The sequence below is a fragment of the Schistocerca cancellata genome, chromosome 4 (genome assembly GCF_023864275.1).
Source record: "Schistocerca cancellata isolate TAMUIC-IGC-003103 chromosome 4, iqSchCanc2.1, whole genome shotgun sequence".
NCBI classification, from domain to species: domain Eukaryota; kingdom Metazoa; phylum Arthropoda; class Insecta; order Orthoptera; family Acrididae; genus Schistocerca; species Schistocerca cancellata.
In genome coordinates this window covers 556,236,622-556,261,012 of record NC_064629.1, presented here as the reverse complement: position 1 = coordinate 556,261,012, position 24,391 = coordinate 556,236,622, and the positions used below count along the sequence as shown (strand labels likewise).

The 24,391-nt window shown below is 42.6% G+C and overlaps 1 protein-coding gene across 1 annotated transcript in view; it reads left to right on the top strand.

Moving 5' to 3' along the window:
• LOC126185073 (putative transcription factor capicua) overlaps positions 1-24,391 on the top strand; it is a 316,920-nt gene that overhangs the window by 5,274 nt on the left and 287,255 nt on the right. The gene's annotated exons all lie outside the window — the stretch shown is intronic.

Genomic DNA, 24,391 nt, shown 5'->3' with positions numbered 1-24,391 from the left:
ACAAGTTGAGTGCTAAAATTGATTTAGAATTACGGAGAGTGTAAGTTGGCGAGGGCTTGAATTTTTCATTTTCTCCTTATTTGTATTATAGGTTTTACATGTTGCATAACATCTGTGTATTACTGCAGGATTTCAGTTAACTTGGACCACTGGTTTAATAATGTACGGAAAGTTCTGCTCGAAAATTATGAATTATTTAGGAATAAAGGAGACAACACACCGAAAGGCAGAAGCGCTGCGTCGTCAGCGCACACACACACACACACACACACACACACACACACACACACACACACACACACGTCTCCATCAACGAAGCACAGTATAGGAAGATAGGTGTGTGTGTGTGTGTGTGTGTGTGTGTGTGTGTGTGTGTGTGTTTTGTACAACTAGGGAAAGGAACTGCATTCCAAAGGCTAGCCGAGCTCTGTACCTTTTGTTTGTGTGCGTATTGATGATTCAGTGCTTCTGCCTTTTGGTAAGTCGTCTCCTTTATTCCTCAAAAATTTGTAATTAGACCATTGGCATACTTCAGAAAGACAGAATAGGTTAGTCATGTGATGCTAATATAGTTACTTTGAGCCATATAAGTGAAAGAGTATGCAATCATGTATTGATTTAAGTTAAATCAGTTAGCCCTCTCAACCTAAGTGATCAAACATTGCACGCATTTTTTTTTTTGTGTGTATAAAGTTCATCCTGATTCCATGTTAGTGAATAATTTTTTCCAAATCTGTTCCCTGGAGTGCAAATACCCTCAAAAAATTGGTGTTTGTTGGAACAGTCAAATACATAATACGGCAATTTTACATTATGCTAAATATTTTCTGCAAGGGATTACAGAAGCATCTGATTACAGCCGGCTGGTTTGATCCATGGTGTCACCAATATGGCGGAAATGACCATTCTCAACTTCTCCAATATGACACCTATGACGTCATTACATAAACACGACAACAAACATGAAATTACATATAAGACCAACAAACTCATCTCCAGAATGAGATTTTCACTCTGCAGCAGTGTGTGTGCTGATATGAAACTTCCTGGCAGATTAAAACTGTGTGCCCGACCGAGACTGGAACTCGGGACCTTTGCCTTTCGCGGGCAAGTGCTCTACCATCTGAGCTACCGAGCATGACTCACGCCTGGTACTCACAGCGCACACTCCACTGCAGAGTGAAAATATCATTCTGGAAACATCCCCCAGGCTGTGGCTAAGCCATGTCTCCACAGTATCCTTTCTTTCAGGAGTGCTAGTTCTGCAAGGTTCGCAGGAGAGCTTCTGTAAAGTTTGGAAGGTAGGAGACTAGATACTGGCAGAAGTAAAGCTGTGAGACCGGGCTTTGGTAGCTCAAATGGTAGAGCATTTGCCCGCGAAAGGCAAAGGTCCCGAGTTCGAGTCTCGGTCGGGCACACAGTTTTAATCTGCCAGGAAGTTTCAAACTCATCTCCCTCCAAAAATATAATCAAACTAATGGGACCAATGCGGGAAATTGGGGGTTTTTGGGTGGGGACAAACGAAATATAAACACATACAGACACACACCACGATCCCAGACCGCAAAAAACGACGACATAAAAACACCACAAAATTCCCAAATTACACTACACTTAGAATATTGACAGCAATCAATCACTTCCCTTCACCTACATAGCTCAACCCCAATCGTCGATACCTCTTCATCTTTTTCTTCTTCTACGTGATCAGGCCCAGTGGACCGCATGCTTCTACAAGTTTCCTCCTCCACTGTATTCTGTCCATTGCTGCTATCCGCCATCTGTCCACATCTATTGATGCTTAGTTTAAATCTTCATGGACGCCATCCTTCTAACGCTTCTTGGGTCTCCCTGGCGTCTCTTTCCTGTAGGTGTGAAATCCAGGAGCTTCCAAGGCCATCTGTTCATCTTCCATCCAGGCCACATGGCCGGCCCACTGCATTCATTAGGCTTTGACAGCTCCTGCTATGTTGGGCTGCTGGTATAGTTCCTCAAGCTTTTGGTTGTATCTGATCCTCCATTCCCCCGTGTCTGCATCCAGAACTGGACCAAAGATCTTCTGAAGCATTGTCGATACCACAAAATAAAAACCAACTACTGCGAAAATTATAATCACGCCACACCTATCAATACCACAAAACCAACACTGGAGGGGGGCGGAGGGGGGGGGGGGAATTGGAATCGGATACTTCCCTTGACATATGTAGGTCAACAGCAGCTCACAATACCAAAAGACACATAGACAGGGGAATCGAACACTTCCCTTGACCTGTATAAGGTGAACAACAGCTCACGATACCAAAATACATATAGCTACGACAACAAATTGGAAAGTCACTTCCCATGGTCTGTATAACTCAAATACCCCCTAAGATACATAAAGTAACCCCAAGTGCCGATATCAAAACATCAACCACCAACAGATTCAGTAAATAACACCAACCCAACACCACATAACCCCAACTAAGCCCCCCCCCCCCCCCCCCCCCCCCCCCCCCCCACACACACACACCCTAAACAAACCTCACATATTCTGCTTGCGTACGCCGCATTTCACTATCTCCACACAGACACCAAAATGAACCCAATACACTACATAACACACGTACCATAGACACACCACCAGAGGACCCCCACCAACCGCAACAAAACAACATCTACAAACACAGCACACTCATAAACTAAACTCCACACCATCATGACATCACACACAACACACGGGTCAACAGAAACATCCGATCTCACGCGTCGGCTTTGACCCGTGACGTAAGGGTGTTGTGGTGTGTGACGTCATTACGGTGCGGAGTTTGGTTTGTGAGTGTGGCGTGTTTGTAAATGTCGTGTTGTTGTTTGTTGTGCCCTCTGGTGGTATGTTCATGGTTTTCGTTTGTTTGGTGTGTTATGCTCAGTTTGCTGTTGGTCAGTGGTGAGTGCTGCGTGCGTCTTTTTGAAGCGGAATTTGTATTAGTGAGTTAACGGTTTTGTGTGATGGTTAATGTAATGATGATTGCTGTACGTCGGCTGAGTTTGTTATTAAGTGTATTCGGTTGTGGTTTTTTGTTCAGGAATGGATATGAAAGACCGGATTAATAGTTCTCGGTTGAGGGCTATTTTCGTCTTTATGATACGTATGCGACGTTTTTATATCTGCCATATTTGGTATTCGTACTGGGAGATGTTTTTGAGTTACATAGGTCAAAGGTAGTGGTCGATCCTAAGTTATGGGATTGGTAGCTGCTGTTGAGCTATATAGTTGGAGGGAAGTGTTCAATCTCAATGTTTGGTGGAGTATGTTGATTTTTGTAATGGGAGATGGGATCGGGAGTTGCTGTTGAGCTATATAGGTCAAGGGAAGTGTTCGATCCCAATTTATGGGGTCGGGAGCTGCTGTAGATATATGTAGGTGAAGGGAAGTGTTTGTTCGCAATGTTTTGCGGTGTATTTTGCTTTTTGTATTGGGGGATGGGATCGGGAGATGCTGTTGAGCTATATAGGTCAAGGGAAGTGTCCGATTCCGGATAAGACTGTGTTTTGTGGTATTTGGTGAGTTTTGTGATGTCGATTTTTTTCGTCCTCTTGCGTAGTTTTGTATGGCGGTGGGTGGCTAAATTTGTGTATATTTAGTTTCTCCCCACCCACAAACCCCCAATTTCCCACGCTTGTCCCGTTAGAGTCATTAGGCTTTTTGTGAAACGTGTGTGTGTTGTTTTTCTATGTATTTTCGTCTTTATGATACGTATGCGACGTTTTTATATCCGCCATATTGGAATTGTCGTTTATGGTCATTTCCGCCATATTTGTGACGTCATGGGTCAAAGCCGACGGGTAGGATCGGACGCTTCTGTATTATGACATGGGTCAAAGCCGACGGGTGGGATCGGGTGCTTCCGTTGACCCTTCTGCAATTGCCTCTGAGAACAAAGTACTAAGATTTGACATAGAGAAGGGCTTCACAGTAAACGTTCTCCACTAGCAAATGGTGAGTGCAAGCCTATGAGCAGTGAGTACTGTGCCTTCCTGTGGAGACTTGTGTAAATGAGGAAATTGATGCTGAGGGTAATGCTAGGTGAAATCTAGGCTGTCTTTATATCCCCTGTCACATTGAATATCAGTTACATCAAGCTGCGTATTGAATACTGTAAACTTTTTCACTTTTCTATTAAGTTGCGTTATGAATCCTGATTTATTTCCCAATGTGGCTGATGCTCTGTCTGTAGACGCGCACATTAATAAATTCCATATCAAACATACGTTTACGACACTTCATTCAGTGCTGTTAAGAGTGCTACATCCATCTGTTTCTGTGTGATATCTACACGTTCATAGAGTGCTAAAGAATGTGCAACAAATTATTTACAGATATTTTGCGTCCTGGCTTTGAACTTTGTCTCCGTAACCTGTGTGGGATGCATGATTGTCATGTTTTAAAATGGCACTACATGAAACCATTCCACCTTAAGATGACAAATGTTCAGCTGCAACTATCAAACATTCTTTAATTAAATCACCGTCCATGTAAGGGCACAAGGATTTTGCTAAAAATAGTGCAGTTTTGTAGCTCATCGAAACGTCACATTCGCATGATTTTTCTTCTTCCTCTAAGAGAGCTTCATTTTATGTTTTAAAGCCACTTGCATGCACTCTGGTTGTTCAGTTTTTGTTTCCATATTCTTTGACACAGGAAGATGTGTTGTATCTGTGTAAACTGAACTTCGTGAAAACATTCAGTTTTATAATACACTAAACAATTTGTGTACCCATCATTTTTGTGTAAAAAGATAAGATTCTTCACACTGAAGATTTTGCTGTTGGGAAGTGCTGCTGTTAAAACTGTTTCCCTCGTACCCACCCACTGTTCTGCTCATGAGTAAGACTGTGATCAGGCACAAGTGCTCATGCTCAAAATCACAGATTTGTTAAGCCCTGGCGTAGAGCAAACAAAATAATTTTTTTATTCACAAAATATTTCGTAGTAATGCACCTATTGAAGTTGTTGCTGGTGGTATTAGAAATAATTGTGGCATTGATGATGATGACGACGATGATGATGATGATGACGATGATGATGATGATGATGATGATGATGATGATGACAAATATGGGATGATGCTGCTGAGGATTCTAATGCAGTTGATAAAAGATGACAAAAGTAGTCATCAAACACCAAAAGAATTGTACCACTGACATGAGTTACTTTACTATGAATCTCATATATTTATACAACAATGTTTAAACATTATTTGGTCCAGTCACTGCACATAGCATACTTTCTCTGTTAGACCTGCTTATAGAAATTAGCCTAAATTCCAGCACCAGGTTTTATGTCTCACTGTGTTTCTTCATCCTTTTGGTTTGTTTTTATATAATATTTTTGGTAATCTGCCATTCTCCTTATTTTTATTTCTTTGTATTTTTCTGTAATTGGCCACAGATCTGTATAGTCTTACAACATCTGTTCTTCCCGTGTTATCTTGATTGTTGTTTTATCTCATATTTGACTGTTAAAATGCTTCGTTACTTTGTAATGTGTGCCCTGCTACATGTATGTATCTGTTTCTAAATTGGAGATTTACAGAGTGTACAAGGAGGAATGGTCAACATTCAGGGATATGGCATAGTCATTTGAAGCAAAAAGTCTAGTAATCATGGGCTCTAAATGTATATGTGGGGAGCTATGAACACTGTTAAACAAATCTCTTCTATTGGAAGCTCTTTGCTTTCCATATTTTGGGAAGAGGTAATATGGACGAAAAGAAGAAAAAATTATCTGGTAAACATGGGCTCTAAAATCCATACCTCAAGAGCTATGAGCATTTGTTCAGTAGATGGGATGTTTTTCACACAGGAAAAATAAGTAGTTCTCATAGACGCATGTTTGCTGGATGTTTTTTTCTCTTCTTTTGGTCCATACTACCATTTTTCAAATTGTTGTTGTTGTTGTGGTCTTCAGTCCTGAGACTGGTTTGATGCAGCTCTCCATGCTACTCTATCCTGTGCAAGCTTCTTCATCTCCCAGTATCTACTGCAACCTACATCCTTCTGAATCTGCTTAGTGTATTCATCTCTTGGTCTCCCTCTACGATTTTTACCCTCCACACTGCCCTCCAATGCTAAATTTGTGATCCCTTGATGCCTCAAAACATGTCCTACCAACCGATCCCTTCTTCTAGTCAAGTTGTGCCACAAACTTCTCTTCTCCCCAATCCTATTCAATACCTCCTCATTAGTTACATGATCTACCCACTTTATCTTCAGCATTCTTCTGTAGCACCACATTTCGAAAGCTTCTATTCTCTTCTTGTCCAAACTAGTTATCGTCCATGTTTCACTTCCATACATGGCTACACTCCATACAAATACTTTCAGAAATGACTTCCTGACACTTAAATCTATACTCGATGTTAACAAATTCCTCTTCTTGAGAAACGCTTTCCTTGCCATTGCCAGTCTACATTTTATATCCTCTCTACTTCGACCATCATCGGTTATTTTACTCCCTAAATAGCAAAACTCCTTTACTACTTTAAGTGTCTCATTTCCTAATCTAATTCCCTCAGCATCACCCGACTTAATTTGACTACATTCCATTATCCTCGTTTTGCTTTTGTTGATGTTCATCTTATATCCTCCTTTCAAGACACTGTCCATTCCGTTCAACTGCTCTTCCAAGTCCTTTGCTGTCTCTGACAGAATTACAATGTCATCGGCGAACCTTAAAGTTTTTATTTCTTCTCCATGGATTTTAATACCCACTCCGAATTTTCTTTTGTTTCCCTTACTATTTGCTCAATATACAGATTGAATACCATCAGGGATAGGCTACAACCTTGTCTCACTCACTTCCCAACAACTCCTTCCCTTACATGCCCCTCGACTCTTATAACTGCCATCTGGTTTCTGTACAAATTGTAAATAGCCTTTCTCTCCCTGTATTTTACCCCTGCCACCTTCAGAATTTGAAAGAGAGTATTCCAGTTAACATTGTCAAAAGCTTTCTCTAAGTCTACAAATGCTAGAAACGTAGGTTTGCCTTTTCTTAATATTTCTTCTAAGATAAGTCGTAAGGTCAGTATTGCCTCACGTGTTCCAACATTTCTACGGAATCCAAACTGATCTTCCCCGAGGTCAGCTTCTACCAGTTTTTCCATTCGTCTGTAAAGAATTCGCGTTAGTATTTTGCAGCTGTGACTTATTAAACTGATAGTTCGGTAATTTTCACATCTGTCAACACCTGCTTTCTTTGGGATTGGAATTATTATATTCTTCTTGAAGTCTGAGGGTATTTCTCCTGTCTCATACATCGTGCTCACCAGATGGTAGAGTTTTGTCATGACTGACTCTCCCGAGGCCATCAGTAGTTCAAATGGAATGTTGTCTACTCCCGGGGCCTTGTTTCGACTCAGGTCTTTCAGTGCTCTGTCAAACTCTTCACGCAGTATCTTATCTCCCATTTCATCTTCATCTACATCCTCTTCCATTTCCATAATATTGTCCTCAAGTACATCGCCCTTGTATAAACCCTCTATATACTCCTTCCACCTTTCTGCCTTCCCTTCTTTGTTTAGAACTGGGTTGCCATCTGAGCTCTTGATATTCATACAAGTGGTTCTCTTCTCTCCAAAGGTCTCTTTAATTTTCCTGTAGGCAGTATCTATCTTACCCCTAGTGAGACAAGCCTCCACATCCTTACATTTGTCCTCTAGCCATCCCTGCTTAGCCATTTTGCACTTCCTGTCGATCTCATTTTTGAGACGTTTGTATTCCTTTTTGCCTGCTTCATTTACTGCATTTTTATATTTTCTCCTTTCATCAATTAAATTCAATATTTCTTCTGTTACCCAAGGATTTCTATTAGCCCTCGTCTTTTTACCTACTTGATCCTCTGCTGCCTTCACTACTTCATCCCTCAGAGCTACCCATTCTTCTTCTACTGTATTTCTTTCCCCCATTCCTGTCAATTGTTCCCTTATGCTCTTCCTGAAACTCTCTACAACCTCTGGTTCTTTCAGTTTATCCAGGTCCCATCTCCTTAAATTCCCACCTTTTTGCAGTTTCTTCAGTTTCAATCTGCAGTTCATAACCAATAGATTGTGGTCAGAATCCACATCTGCCCCAGGAAATGTCTTACAATTTAAAACCTGGTTCCTAAATCTCTGTCTTACCATTATATAATCTATCTGATACCTTTTAGTATCTCCAGGATTCTTCCAGGTATACAACCTTCTTTTATGATTCTTGAACCAAGTGTTGGCTATGATTAAGTTATGCTCTGTGCAAAATTCTACAAGGCGGCTTCCTCTTTCATTCCTTCCCCCCAATCCATATTCACCTACTATGTTTCCTTCTCTCCCTTTTCCTACTGACGAATTCCAGTCACCCATGACTATTAAATTTTCGTCTCCCTTCACTACCTGAATAATTTCTTTTATCTCGTCATACATTTCATCTATTTCTTCATCATCTGCAGAGGTAGTTGGCATATAAACTTGTACTACTGTAGTAGGTGTGGGCTTCGTATCTATCTTGGCCACAATAATGCGTTCACTATGCTGTTTGTAGTAGCTAACCCGCACTCCTATTTTTTTATTCATTATTAAACCTACTCCTGCATTACCCCTATTTGATTTTGTATTTATAACCCTGTAATCACCTGACCAAAAGTCTTGTTCCTCCTGCCACCGAACTTCACTAATTCCCACTATATCTAACTTTAACCTATCCATTTCCCTTTTTAAATTTTCTAACCTACCTGCCCGATTAAGGGATCTGACATTCCACGCTCCGATCCGTAGAACGCCAGTTTTCTCTCTCCTGATAACGACGTCCTCCTGAGTAGTCCCCGCCCGGAGATCCGAATGGGGGACTATTTTACCTCCGGAATATTTTACCCAAGAGGACGCCATCATCATTTAATCATACAGTAGAGCTGCATGTCCTCGGGAAAAATTACGGCTGTAGTTTCCCCTTGCTTTCAGCCGTTCGCAGTACCAGCACAGCAAGGCCGTTTTGGTTAATGTTACAAGGCCAGATCAGTCAATCATCCAGACTGTTGCCCCTGCAACTACTGAAAAGGCTGCTGCCCCTCTTCAGGAACCACATGTTTGTCTGGCCTCTCAACAGATACCCCTCCGTTGTGGTTGCACCTACGGTACGGCCATCTGTATCGCTGAGGCACGCAAGCCTCCCCACCAACGGCAAGGTCCATGGTTCATGGGGGGGTTTTCAAATTATGGAAAGCAAATCCTTGCTGTAGAAGAGGTCTGTTTCATAACATCGAAGATGTAGAAGAGCCTTAGCTCTCAAAGTCTGCATTTTAGAGCCCATATGAACATTGACCATTCCTCCTGGGACACCCTGTATGTGTGCAAGCTTTTTCATTGATGTTTTCTGGTATCTTGTTTAGCCTCATTTGATAGTCTTCTATATAATTCTTTGCTCTCAGGTGCTTTGATTTCTTCATTTGACATATTTATTTATGTATTTTTTACAGCATTCTGAATGCTGCACAATTGTTATTTCAAGTTAGTTTTTTAATTTTCTTTTATTCTTCAATTCCTGTTCATTCACATTGACTGGTTTAACTCAACTTTATATTTCTGTTATTAGCTTCTGATATGGGTCTTGATTGTATGATAGGTCTTGTACAAAATATCATTTGAGCACACCATTTTGATGGTTTATTTCTGATGTTACAAAGTTGTAGTCATTGTATATGTAAACTCTAAACACACTCTTTTCTGTGGACAGGGTTGCTATTTGTTGGGTTGGCTAAGTAGTAGTCTGTGATGATTGTGGACAAAATGCTGCCTATGTCACTTCACATATTTATTTTTGTCTGTATAAGAGCTGGTAATTCTCAGCCAATTATTTGCCACAAAAACCACTCAATATTCTTCCATTCGTGTTTATCACAACATGTCCACAGTTTCCTATTAGATTATATAGTGGTTTATTCTCTGTGAGGCAGTCAAGTTTCCAACTACAATAATAGTCTTTTCCATTAGTGTGATCTAATGGATGTTGTAAATTGATATGCATAGTGTCTGTTCTAGCCTTCTCCATTTTTCTGGCGCTTATTAGGAATTTGGTTCTGTTCACTTTCTCTTGCTGGCATCAGTCCTGCATTTATTGAGGTGTAGGCAACAATTCTATGTCGCTATTTGTTGTTAATTACAGTGAAATTGTTAATGTTTGGAAGAAAATTTTGTTTGAAATGTCCCTCAACATAACAACAACGCATATCACTTGCCTTTCGCTGATCTGGGATTCTATTGGCACATTTAACCCTTAAGTGCATACTGTTGCACATATGCAACATGGATTGAAAAATTGTGTTGCGCACCTCTGATGGGGATTTCAGTGAACTAACCCAAGTTTCATGGATGCAGCAAAGTTCTTAGAATACCTGTGGTACTGGGTATGCAGTAGTTGGCTGCACTGCAGACTTCTGATAACACTTGGAATGGAAAAAATATTGTTGAGTGTGAAAAGTGCTTAGTTTCACATTGTGTTTGCCTTATTAAGAGTCAGTTTTGGAAGAAAGGGAGAAAAATGACCCGAACTAAATCAGGTATGTAAACCATATTCAACAAGAAAAGCTGTGATAATCATTCCGTTTCGGATTTTACATGGTAACTTGTGTATGTTGCACATGTGTCACATCGCGTGAATACTGGCACACAGCACTAGTGAGGCCATTTTGCCTTATCATGATTTTTGTATAATTATCATCACACAATCAACTGTTTTTTGTGTTGGATGTTATTTTCTAGGGTGGTATAGTTACTGTGTTAGTTAATTATGTAACATTGACTTTTAGGTTGTGGATCGATTTTCAACCACAGTGGTTTTTTGAAGAAACCTGCTGCTACAGAGGATGTTAAGACAGCTACTCTATATACCTTCTGGTAGTGATGATGAGCTCAGTGTCTTTAACGGCTGCAGTGATGATCATCCTACAGGAAATCCAAATTAATTACATGATTACACCAGTTCTGAAAACATATCTCAGAAGAAGATTAAACAGAAACAGTTGAGTTGCCACACTTGTCTGCAGGTACCTCACAGAGCGTTGAGAATGAATATGTTTATCATTGTGTTATGTTGCTAATCAATTGCCAGTACAGCAAAGCTGTTGACTGTGCCCACAAGCAATCACACAAGAATGGTGAACCTAAAAGTGTCAAAGCCACTAAAAACCCATCCTGGGTACGTCAAAAAGAAATAAAGAACCTTTTGCTCACTGAGGAACAGAAGAAATTTGAAGGAGACATGGATTATTCTGATGAAGTAAAACAGTTGCAGACACCATATCTTGTATATTTCCCAGAAAGATACAACTAAAGTATTTCAGATAACAGTCTGATGTGGAGAAGTACTGTTTACTGACACTTGTCACCCATAGAACTAACATAGGTGAGTTTTCGAGTGATATAATTGGAAACGATAATGTGAAGAACACAATGTCTTTGAACGTATTTGAAAAAATTCTGCATTTTAATGACAACTCTAGACAAGTACTAAAGGCGAGACAGGTTGTAATGAATTGCGTGAAATTGGGCAAATTTTTTCATGTCTACTAAAGAAGCTTTTTGTCAGTTCCAATGAATAAGAGCTTATCACTTGATGAACAAATGTGCGCAATGAAAATCAGACGTTATCTGGGGCAGTGTGTTTGGAACAGACCTCAAAAATGGGCTAAGTTATTTGTACTTTGCTTCACATCAGGATTTGCCTACAGCTTAGAGATATACACTGGCCAAGAGAATGATCCTTCTTCTCGGTTACCCACAGAGCCAGATCTGGGTGCTAGCTCAAATGTTGTCATCAGACATCCCAAAACATGTCGGACAAAAACTTCACTTTGACAGTTGCTACACATCAATCTCTCTTATGGTTTTTTTACATTAAGGGGTGCATACTGTCATTACAAACAGTTTGAATAAAGAGAATTCGCAATTTCAAATTATCTACAGAAAAAGTAATAGTAAGCTGCCAAGGGATACATCAGAATAATTCATTTTCAGTGTAGATGATAGTGATGTATCTTCTGTGTTATATAAGGACAGCAAATATGTGATCTACCTTCCTGTTGACATTCACAAGTAAACTGCCTAAAAAGAAAGCAAGGCACAATGAACAAAGTTCGAGAAGGCATAAAGGAGTTAACAATCCTGAAATTGTAACTGTGTACAGTAAAACGTGGGAGGAATAGATTTGATGCATAGTCACTGGGTCATCACTACATAACACTGAAATCCAAGAAGTGGTATTTTAGACTGTTTTACCATTTTATCGTTGACTCATGAATGCTTGGATCCTGTATAAGGAATACTACTGTGTATGAAACTTTCTGAGACACCCTCGAATCAGAAACAGTTCAGGATTGTGGTGGTGTACTGTCTTTGTAACGTAGGTAGATCAGGACAAAAGATGGGCAGACAAAGCTATGAAATTCGGCAGCAACTCGAAACAAGAAAGAAAAAGTGTTCCTGGGCTGTTATCCCACCACAAGGTGGACAAAGTGACAACATTGGCCTAAGTGGAATGCCAAAATAAATCAATGGAAGTACCCTCAATATGGTGGCTATATATTCGTTACTGGTACAGAATATGATGTGTACCTTTGTTTCAACAAAGACAAGAACTTATACATCAACATCCACCAGCAGTTGAAAAATTACTTTTAGTGCAGTTACTGTTACTAAGACATTGATCAAAATTCAGACATGATGTTACTGTAGCCTGTTGTGTCAATTAACTATTCATAAAAATGTCAGAATGATGATAGAGAATGTATGTAAGCTGATTTTAATAAATATCTTAGAAACAAAAATAAAAAAAAAAAAACTTAATTTTTCTGCACTTGGTATAGAGTGGCAGGCAGCTGTATGTTTTCACGCAATGTTGCATGCATGTAAGATCGAAAATGTGCTTCCTTCCTGTTTTTTATAAGAAAACTAACAACACAGGAATTCCAGAATGAGACGAGGTACTGGCAGAAGTGAAACTGTGAGGACAGGGCGTGAGTCGTGCTTGGGTAGCTCAGTTGAGGCAAAGGTCCCGAGTTCGAGTCTCGGTCCGGCACACAGTTTTAATCTGCCAGGAAGTTTCAACACAGGAATTTTTCCTCCATTCTTCCCTTGCTATAAAGCACTTCAAGAATGATTTTATTTTATGTATTTCTTTTTTTCAAAAATAAAAGCTTGTGCGTTTAAGTGGTAAGGTCTCTTAATTACTTCTAGGTTTTTTGGAAGCACCAAACTGTTATTTCTATTTTGGATTCACCCCTAGAAAATTACCATTGTATTTTGAAAATTTCTTGAAATAGATTGTGCCAATAATTTTTTGGCAGGCTGGTATCTAAACACATTTCGAAAGCTTTTGGAGTGTAACTCATGATGTTTAAGATATCCTTGAAGTATCCACAGTTTGTATGTGCAGATTTCACATTACTGCAAAACTCTTAGATCTCTTCACACCGCAGACAGGAGTGAACCAAGGTGCAGGTGTGCGACCCCACACTCCTCTACACCCCACCCCTTCCCTTGGGCCTCATTCCATGTTCGCTATACACAGCCAATATTCCATGAGCCCCAACAGGCAACAAAATGGTGTATACTTATGTAGATGACATGGGGTAATGGCAAACAGCATAAAAAAGTGCAGTGGTATAGCCACAGACAAAAAAGCTGGTGTGCAAATACTGAATGTGCCTTAGGACAAGGAGAACAAAATCAGTCCTATTTCACCACATGAATATCACCACAAATTGTAAACAGGAGGAAGGAACTACAAAACACAGGAAAGTTACTTGGGAAGCACACAGGCAAATAAATTACCTGGTTAACGCACCACCTACATTTTCCCAATGAAGCCAGACATGGCAAAAGGTAATAAGTAATACACATACATAGGGCATGTATGCACCCAATTTTCAAGTAGCAATGCATCAGTGACAGCTGTACCAAAATTGTTCACATACAGAATTGACACAACAAAACATCGACTTCTGCACAGTATCATTCATTGGCACCCTCTCACATTCAGTGACATCTTCACAGCAACAAGAGTTGAGCCCCTGCAAAATCAACTAGTCAAACTGAAGGTGAGGTATGGTCAGTGTCAGCTGCAACATACTGGCGACATAGAAGACATAATCACAAACACACCACTTCTACAGACAGGTATACAAGTACCCTTACAGAAAGAAAAATGTCACAGGAGATAGCAGTGACCATACTTTGTTATTATACAACATAGAGAGTCTAGATCATGATTTTATTTAAAAGCTTCTGCTGAATTGTGCTGTCTTCAGAGCTAGAACTAAAAAGGATGACAACTGCCCTCACTGGTGTTGGCTGTTGTGCATCATTATATTAGAATCACATGCACGAGCCAGTTCAATCTCAAAGGGTGCAGGCCAAACACAGGAAGAACGTAGATACAGATACCATCAGTATAACAGTTGTAAATTGTCATAGCTGTGTTGGCAAAGTACCATAACTCAAAGTGCTAATAGAAAGCACTGATGCTCAAATCATTATAGGCACTGAAAGCTGGCCAAAGCTGGGGATAAGTTCAGCCAAAATTTTTGTGAAGAACCTAACGGTATACCGGAAGGATAGGCTAAACACAGTTGGTAACGGCATGTTTATTGCTGTAGAAGTAGTTTATCTTGTTGTGAAATTGAAGGAACTAGTTGCTGTGGGTTAGTATGGGCATAGGTCATTCTGGGATAAAATAGTAATGGATCCTTTTACCGACTTCCCAATTCAGATGATACAATTGCTGAAAGATTCTCTGGTACCGCGCACCACAGAATTTGAATCCCCGCCAGATGTCATGGACGTCGAAGACCCCCTAGAGGTCTCTGCATCATCGCGCTGTAAGCTGTGGCGGCTCGCGCGTACTGGCCTGCATGTAGTGTGAGGGCGCGACAGTGGAACATGTGGTTCCAGCGGCCAATAGCGGTGCCCCCGATAGAGTATTTAAGAGCCGGCCTCTCGCTCTGCCAGCGACTCTGATCGTTGCGCAAGTCTCGACACACCGCCTCGACAAGACAGCATGTTTATCGTCCTTTGATCTCATTAATCGTGGACGTCTTGGATTTGTTTGGTTGTCTCTGTCACTCCATTGCATCTTGCATGTTGTCATTGTAAGGTCTTTCTCCATAGTCCGTCGTTGTTTCTGTCCATCCTTTCCATTCGTTTGTTTGTGCACGGGCCGCTCTCCATTTGGTCCTGCGGTGCTTTCTCGGCCACCCCGCGGCCGTTCCGATCGCGGTCACATCAGGTTACAACATCATTGGTAGTTACTAGCATGGAGGCAAAGTTAGTCTGTCTTCTGGAGCAACAGCAGCAGCAGCAGCTCCAGTTAGACATCTTACAAAAGTCGCTGCAGTTGCTAACGGACAAAGTTGATGCTCGGGACATGTTACCACAACAGCTTCCGAGTCTAGGTGTCTGATGCTTTCCCACGTCTGCCGTCGTTTCCACCCTTTAATGACCCTAGAGAGGACCAGGAAACCTACTTACATTGGCTGAAACAACATTTCATGGCTTTTCAAGTCACGGACGACTCCTTGCAGCAGTCGTTGTTTTTGTCTTGGGCCTCCCCTGACACGTTCTTTCTTCTCCGCAAGGTAGCACCATTGTCTGACCCTGTGGCTCTCTCTTTCCAGGAGATATGCCTTTTGCTGACAAACTATTCTTCCCAACGCTACCATGTAGTCGCCTCTCGGCTGGAGTTCCACCAGTACCATAAACAGCCTGGTCAATCGTATCGTTCCTGGGTCATGGACTTGCAGGGTCTCAGCCATCGATGCAATTTTACGTGCACCAATCAGCAGTGTAAGACTTTGTATGCTGACTCCCTGATCCGGGATGTGGTGGTTCAGCTGGCTCCCGATCCTGAGGTCCATACTGCGGCGTTGAAACTTGACAACCCCTCCTTGGAAGAGATTCTCCTCATTGCCTACTCCTTTGAAATTGCTCAAGCGGCTAACGAGCATCTCATGGTGCGACCGCAGGTGGCGGCGGTTGCGGCGTCAGGGCAGGTTCCGCCCTCGCGTCGTCGACGTGGCCCGGCCGACAGAGGCCAGCACCGTCGGGACTCATCGTTGTTCGACGTCTTTATGGCATCGGCGCCTTCGGTCACCCCTCGTCGCTGGTCGCGCGGCCCACTTCCATCTTGCCCACAGTGCTTTACTGCGCATTCATGGGCTGATTGTAACAAGGAGGGCCACATTTGATCGGTTTGTCATAGTCGCTTGACTCGCTCCAGTCCTGCCCCTCCTGGGCCTCAAGATACAGGCCATGCTCTGCAATCGGTCATCCCACAGGATGACCCGTCAGTGCAGAAGCTTTTTCTCACACTCCGCATTTTCACTGAGGAGGTTAGTTTTCAGGTTGACACTGGGGCGACCGTCTCTCTGATTAGTATGGCGACATATACCCGGCTGGGCTCTCCTGAGTTGTCACCTCCCTCTCGCCATTTGGTCCCCTACAGAGATGGTTCCATTCCCCTTTGTGGGCAGTTTGTTGTCCAGGTGAAGTACAAGCGTGTTCCCTGGCTTCTTACTCTCTTTGCCGCCAACCATCCGTCGGCTTCGAATATTTTTGACCTGGATGCGTTTCAACTGTGTTGCATTTCTATTTCAACAAGGTTAAGGTCGTTTCAACGGCTGTTCCTTTTCAGGGCTTGGACGATCTCTGCTCTGCTTTTGCGTTGCTGTTTGCAACGGATCTCAGATGTGCTTCCAGCTTTCAGGCGCACATCACCCTGCGGCTGGATGCACAGCCTCACTTTCTCCGGGCCCGGCCCGTTCCGGTGGTCTTACGGTCGGCTGTCAAGCAGGAACTGGGTCGGCTCCAGGCCACTGGCGTTCTGGAGCCTGTAACATACAGTGCCTGGGCGACGCCACTGGTGGTCATACAGAAACCCAATGGGTCCCTTCGGCTGTGTGGGGACTTGGACGCTACAGTCAATGCTCAGTCCCTCGTCAACACTTACCCCATTCCCCGACAGGAAGACCTTCTCGCCAAGCTTGTGGGGGGAGAGTATTTTTCCAAGATCGACCTGGCTGAGGCATACCACCAGTTGCCCTTGGATGCCGAATCTCAGAACATCATGGTTATCAACACACCTTTCAGATTGTACAAGTACAAGCGTCTTCCCTTTAGTGTCTCTTCAGTGCCGGCCATTTTTCAGCGGTTCCTGGAGCAGCTTACACGGCCTATCCCTGCCTGTGTGAATTATCTGGATGACATCTTGGTCACCAGGCGTTCCCACCAGGAACATTTGCAAAACCTCAGCGCCCTATTTCACGCTCTGCAGTCTGCTGGTTTACGCTGTCGGCTGGACAAGTGGTGTTTTTTTCCACCGGAAGTGGAATACTTAGGCGACTGGCTTAGCAAAGATGGCATTCGCCCTTCGGGTCATAATGTTGCGGCCATTGAGGCCCTTCCTCGTCCCAAGGACTTATCTGAACTCCAGGTGTTTTTGGGCAAAGTTAATTATTACTGAAAGTTCTTGCCCCAGGCTGCCTCCATTGCTCAGCCCCTCAATCACTTGCGTCGCAAAGGGGTACCTTTTGATTGGACTCCTGCCTGTGACCAGGCTTTTCTCCGTTTAAAGGCGATGCTGAAGTCCAGCCCTTGCCTTACTCCCTTCTCTCCGGACCGTCCCTTGGTTGTGGCGGCTGATGCATCGGCATACGGCATTGGGGCTGTCCTTGTGCACTGGGATGCCGATGGCTCCGAACAGCCCATCGCTTATGCCTATAAGACGTTCACCCCAGTACAATGGAACTACTCCCAGATTGAAAAGGAGGCCGTGGCGATTGTGTTTGCTATGCAAAAATTTCACACCTACCTCTTTGGGGCGAAGTTCACCCTCCTGACGGACCGTAAACCCTTGGTTACACTTTTCGGACCCCACTCTCACCTTCCAGAGCGGACGGCTCGATGTCTCCAGTGCTGGGCATTGTTTTTATGTAATTACACTTACACCATCCGGTATAAGCCCACCGCTCACCATGCTAATGCGGATGCTTTGTGACGTCTCCCAGCAGGCCCCAATCCTGCTATTGACCAGCAGGAGGTTCTCTGCTTTTCACATTGATTCCGCCAGCCGAGATGCGCTGGACGGTCTGCCTCTTATGGCTGCTCACATTTCTGCGGCTATCCGCCTCGACCCTGTGTTGCCACAGGTTCTCAACTACGTGGTCCACGGGTAGCCCTCCTATTTTACTTGTCGGATGCAGTCCAATTTCAGCCCTGGCGCCACCTGTCCCGCAAGCTCTCCCTGGTCGGTGATGTCCTGTTGGCCACAGAGTCGGATGCCCATCGGGTGGTCATCCCTCCGGAATTGCGGCTTCAGATGCTCGGTTTGGTACACCGCGGGCATTGAGGTATGTCCCGTGTGAAAGTTTTGGCTTGCTGCCATGTGTATTGGCCTGCCATCGATGGCGATGTCCGTGGTTGCGCTGTCTGTGCACGTCACCAGGCCAACCTCCCTCAGTCACTTGCACCCTGGCCTGTGCCTCGCCGGCCCTGGGATCGCATCCATGTCAATTTTGTGGGCCTTTTATTGGGGTTGATGCTTACTCCAAATACCCGTATGTTGTCTGCATGGTGTCCATCACCACGGAGGTTACACTCACGGCCCTGGCCCAGGTTCTCGCCATTGAGGGCCTGGCTTGTCCGCACTTTTAAACAGTATTTGACAAAGGCAGTCGACACGTCTCCAACCACATCGGTCCTCACCCTGTTTTTGAGCATCTATTGCACTATGCCAATTGGCGGACGCAGTCCGGCAGAGCTCATTCTTGGGCGCCAGCCGCGGACCCTGCCCCATTTGCTGACACCATCCTCCTCCCGCCCCCACTCCCAGCCCTCACGGCTTTATGCCCCCTGGCACAGCCTCGAAAGGGTTGGAGCGCTGCCATCATAATCGGCTCCGCCAATGTGCCCCCATGGGGCCTCGACAAGACAGCTTGTTTATCATCCTTTGATCTTATTGATCATGGACGTCTTGGATTTGTTTGGTTGTCTCTCTCCCTCCATTGCGTCTTGCGTGTTGTCATCGTAAGGTCTATCTCCATCGTTCATCATCGTTTTGTGTCCGTTCTTTCCGTTCGTTTGTTTGTGCACAGGCCGCTCTCCGTTTGGTCCCGCCACGCTTTCTCGGCCACCCCACGACCGTTCCAGTGGTGGTCACAACAGCTTCAAAGAAAACTTGAGTTTAATTTGAAACACGTACCCGACTCGTACAATTGTAGCTGGTGGTGACTCATTTACCCTCGATATGTTGACAAAAATACATGTTTAAATCTGGAGGTATGCACAAAATATCATCCGAAATTGTGCCAAATGCATTCTCTGAAAATTATTTTGAGGATCTCTTGGCAACAAGTAATCCTGAGCTAATAACAAGTATCGAAACGCATACAGGGATTAGTGAACACAAGGTTGTCGTAGTGAGATTGAATATTATAACCCCAAATCCTCCAAAAATAAACGAAAAATATACCTATTCAAAAAAGCAGATAAAAATTCACTTAACACCTTCCTTAGAGAGGTTCTCCACTCCTTCCAAATTAACAATATAAGTGTAGACCAGATGTGGCTTGAATTCAAAGAAATATTATCAGCACCAATTGAGAGATTTATACCAAATAAATTAACAAACGACAGAGCCAATCCTCCTTCGTACACAAAACGGGTCAGAACACCGTTGTAGAAACAATGAAAAAAATATGCCAAATTTAAACGTATGCAAAATCTCTTAAGATGGGCAATCTCTTACAGATGTTCAGATTTTAGCATGGACTTTGGTGCATGATGCTTATAATAGTTTCCACAATGAAGCTTTGTCTCGAAACCTGGCAGAAAATCCAAAGAGATTCTGGTCATATGTGAAGGATGCTTGTGGCAAGACACAACCAATGCCTTCTCTGCACGATAACAATGGAGATACTATCAATGACAGTGCTGCCAAAGCAGAGCTACTAAACACAGCCTTCCGAAATAGCAACAAAAATAAGTCACACATGTACAAGCACCAAAATTTTTACACCATATGCCCAGCATTTAGCTGTAGGTACAGAGCTGTGTCCTCCTTCAAATTGTGATTCCTTTACACCACTTCTCTGCTCACTCTTCATAAAAATAAGTTTGATAATTTTCCAATGTTAGTAGCTTGCTTGTAGCTCCAATATCATCTTGCACCTTGTTTGTAAGAGCAGCTAAGTGTATGACTCATTTCAGTGCTTGTAATCTTTAAGAAACTCCCAAACCAACACCATACCTTACGTCATCTGTTCATTATATATTTGTTTGACTATATGTACACTGACTCATTTCAGTGCTTGTAATCTTTAAGAAACTCCCAAACCAACACCATACCTTACGTCATCTGTTCATTATATATTTGTTTGACTATATGTACACTTCAGCTTCCTCACCTTTACCCTGGCGCAGTGGTTAGCACGCTGGACTCACATTCGGGAGGACGACGGTTCAATCCCGTCTCCGGCCATCCTGATTTAGGTTTTCCGTGATTTCCCTAAATCGTTTCAGGCAAATGCCGGGATGGTTCCTTTGAAAGGGCACGGCCGATTTCCTTCCCAATCCTTCCCTAACCCGAGCCTGCGCTCCGTCTCTAATGACCTCGTTGTCGACGGGACGTTAAACACTAACCGCCACCACCACATCACCTTTACCTTTTTGTTTGTTTAATATGATTGTATTTTTATATATTCATTTATTATACTCAAAATACCTAATTCTCCACTTCTTCCTCCTGTATATTCAGATGTTTCACATTACTAACCTGTCTATAAATTCAATATTTTCACAGAAAAAGGTATTTTGCGGATAGACTGCTACTCAAAAATTGTAACAACAAATAATTAGCAATGCACTTAGACTGAATCATAGTGATGGTAATAAGGGTCAGGGAAGAAACAGTTTTTGATTGCAAAGGACATATTGAAAGCCGTCAGTCAGGCTACCCTCCTCCAAAAGAGGAAGGAATTGAAATGTGCAGAAAAAACCTTACAGTTTTGTGAGTCTTTCGCAAATTGTGTAATATTGCAGCAACTCTATATATTGGGTTTGGAACTGGGTCTGTTGCATAACATAAAGTCTTTATTTCAGTATTGGCTCATGATCAATCAAAAATACATTACTGATAATAGGGATTAGTTGTACTTGTATTTTTTTGACTGTCATTTTATGGTGATGTCCAGCAGCAGAGAGTACCATAAATTAGTGTTGGGCTATCCACTCTGAGACAAGTGCTTCTGGTAGTGTCAGTTTCCGTACAGATTAAAATACTCACTACAAGCACTATATACAAAATAGAAAGGGGATGATAAAACAGTTACAGATTTTTGGCCATACTACTACTACTACTACTACTACTACTGACATCAAAAGCTTTCAAAAAGCGTGTGTGTTTAAAAGAGCAGTTGCAGACATAATTAGTTGTCAGAATTGCAATTTCACTCCTGGAAAAAAACAGGTATAGAAAAATAGAACTTGTTGTCCCCCCCCCCCCCCCTGCCCCCCTCAGGGAGCTTACAGTTCTTTCATGAGTTCATGCGTCGTGAGCGCAGGCCCCCAAGCTATTTGCAACACCACCTTCCTTTCCTGTGCTGCAGTCATGCAATCTCGTATCTCATTATCTTTCATTCTTTTGCTCTGTGTCTCATCATTGTGGCAGCCTTTGATGATGACCTGGCCATTCCTTTTTCCAATTTTTTCTCTTATGTGGACTGAGTGGGGAAGAATATCTTAACTCTATATTGAATGGCCGTTTTTAGGAAACCAATCTCAGAGGGTAGGGTCTACATCTACATATATACCCCGCTAGCCACCAAGCTGTGTGTGGCGGAGGGCACAATTCGCGCCAAAGTCATATTTCCCCCCCTCTGTTCCACTCGCGGATCGCATGAGGGAAAAACGACTGTCTGAATGCCTCAGTACAAACTCTTATTTCCCTTATCTTTGAATGATGATCATTACACGATTTGAAAGTTGGTGGTAATAATATATGCTCTACATCCTCGGTGAAGATTGGATTTCGGAATTTAGTGAGCAGCCCCTTCTGTTTAGCGCGTCATCTATCTGCAGGGATCCCCCCCCCCCCCCCCCTTCAAACTTTCTATGAGATTTGTAATGCTCTCGCGATGGCTAAATGTACCAGTCACGAATCTTGCCGCTCTTATTTGGACCTTCTCAATTTCTTGGATCAGACCCAACTCGTAAGGGTCCCATACAGATGAACAATACTCCCAGACTGGACGAACTAACGTGTTTTGAGCTATTTCCTGTATTGAAGGACTGCATCGCTTCAGGATTCTACCAGTAAACCGCAATCTAGAGTTCGCCTTACGTGTTACTTGTGTAATCTGATCATTCTATTTGAGATCATTTCGAATAGTCACACCCAGATACTTGACTGATGTTATCACTTCCAAAGACTGATCATTTATTTTGTACTCATACATTAATTGGGATTTTCACCTTGTTATACACAGTAGGTTACACTTACTAATATTGAGATATAACTGCCAGTCATTACACCATGCATTTATTTTCTGCAAATCCTCATTGATTTGTTCACACCTTTCATGTGATACTACTTTCCTGTAGACTGCAGCAACATCGACAAACAGTCTAAGGCCACTGTCAATACCATTAACCAGATCGTTTATGTAAATCGTAAAAAGCAGAGGACCTATTAGTCACTGGATAGACTATAAGTGCGCACTTTTTGTAGCAAGCGACAGTGCGGAACTGAGTCGAATGCCTTTCGAAAGTCAAGAAATATGGCATCATCCTGGGAGCCGATATCTAGAGCCTGTTGTATATAATGCGCAAAGAGGCCCAATTGTGTTCGCATGACTGCTGTTTCCTAAAACTGTGCTGGTTTCTGCAGATGATCTTCTCAGAGTCTAGAAAGGTCATTATGTCTGAACACAAAATATGTTCCATGATTCTACAACAAATCGATGTCAGTGAAATTGGCTGGTAATTATGTGCATCCGATTTTCTACCCTTTTTATAGATTGCTATGACCTGGGCCTTCTTCCAGTCCTGTGGAACTTCCCGCCGTTCTAATGATCTCTGATAGATGACGGATAAGAATGGTGCTATATTTGTAGCATAGTCAACATAAAATCTTACGGGGCTACCGTCTGGGCCAGATGCCTTTCTGGCGTCTAAGGATCTTAACTGTTTTACAATCCCAGATACACTAAACACTATGTCAGCCATCATTTTGTTTGTTCGATAATTGAAAGGGGAATGGTGCTGCAGTCCTCTATCGTAAACGAGTTTTTGAAATCTAGGTTTAGAATTTCGGCCTTCTGTTTATCATCATCAGTTACATTACCCGTACTGTCAGCAAGAGAAAGTATTGAATTATTTGTAGCATTCATAGATTTTACATATGACCAAAATTTTTTGGGTTATTTTTAGAATCTGCAGATAAAATATTGCTTTCAAATTCATTAAAAGAGTCTGTCATTGTCCTTCTGACAGCGGCTTTCATTTCGCATAATTTCTGTTTGTCAGTGGGGCAGTGACTACGTTTAAATCGACTGTGCAAAATTCTCTGCTTTCACAGCAACTTCCTAAGATGTTTGTTGTACCAAGGTGGTTCCTTTCCCTCCCCTTTACTTTTGCTAGGCACATACTTCTCTAGCACATGGTGGACCATACCTTTAAATTCCGACCAGAGATGCTCAATATCTTTATGTCCTGTGGTGAATGCTTGGAGCTGACTATGAAGATGTTCATTGATGACACTTTTATTTGCTTTCCCAAACAAGAAAACTCTACGCCCCCCCCTTCCCCCCCCCCCCCTCCCTCTCTCCCTCTCTCCAACTTCCACTGACATACAAGCCACAACTACTTTATGGTCACTAATACCTTCTTCTAGATTAACTTCCTCAAAAAGATCAGGTCTGTTTGTCACCAAGATATCTAATATGTTCCCATCTCGAGCTGGTTTTCTAACCAATTGTTCGAGGTTGTATGTAGAGAGCGCTCCTAGAATAACTTCACATGAATCTTTGCTTCTGCCCAGATTAAAGTCTCCACCTATAACTAATGGATAATTTGGATATTTACTTCCTATGTACTCAAGACTTTCCCTGAAACGTTCTGCAACTTTTGTTGCGGATGCTGGTGGTCTATAAAAACATCCTAATACAATGGTTAATCCTTGTCTGATTGACAGCTTTATCCAGACTATTTCACAGTCCGACGCAGTATCGATCTCAACTGCATTTAAACAGCTTCTAACTGCAATGAACACACCATCTACCATAGCATCAGTCGTATCCTTCCTAAACATTGTCCAATCAGAGTTCAAAATT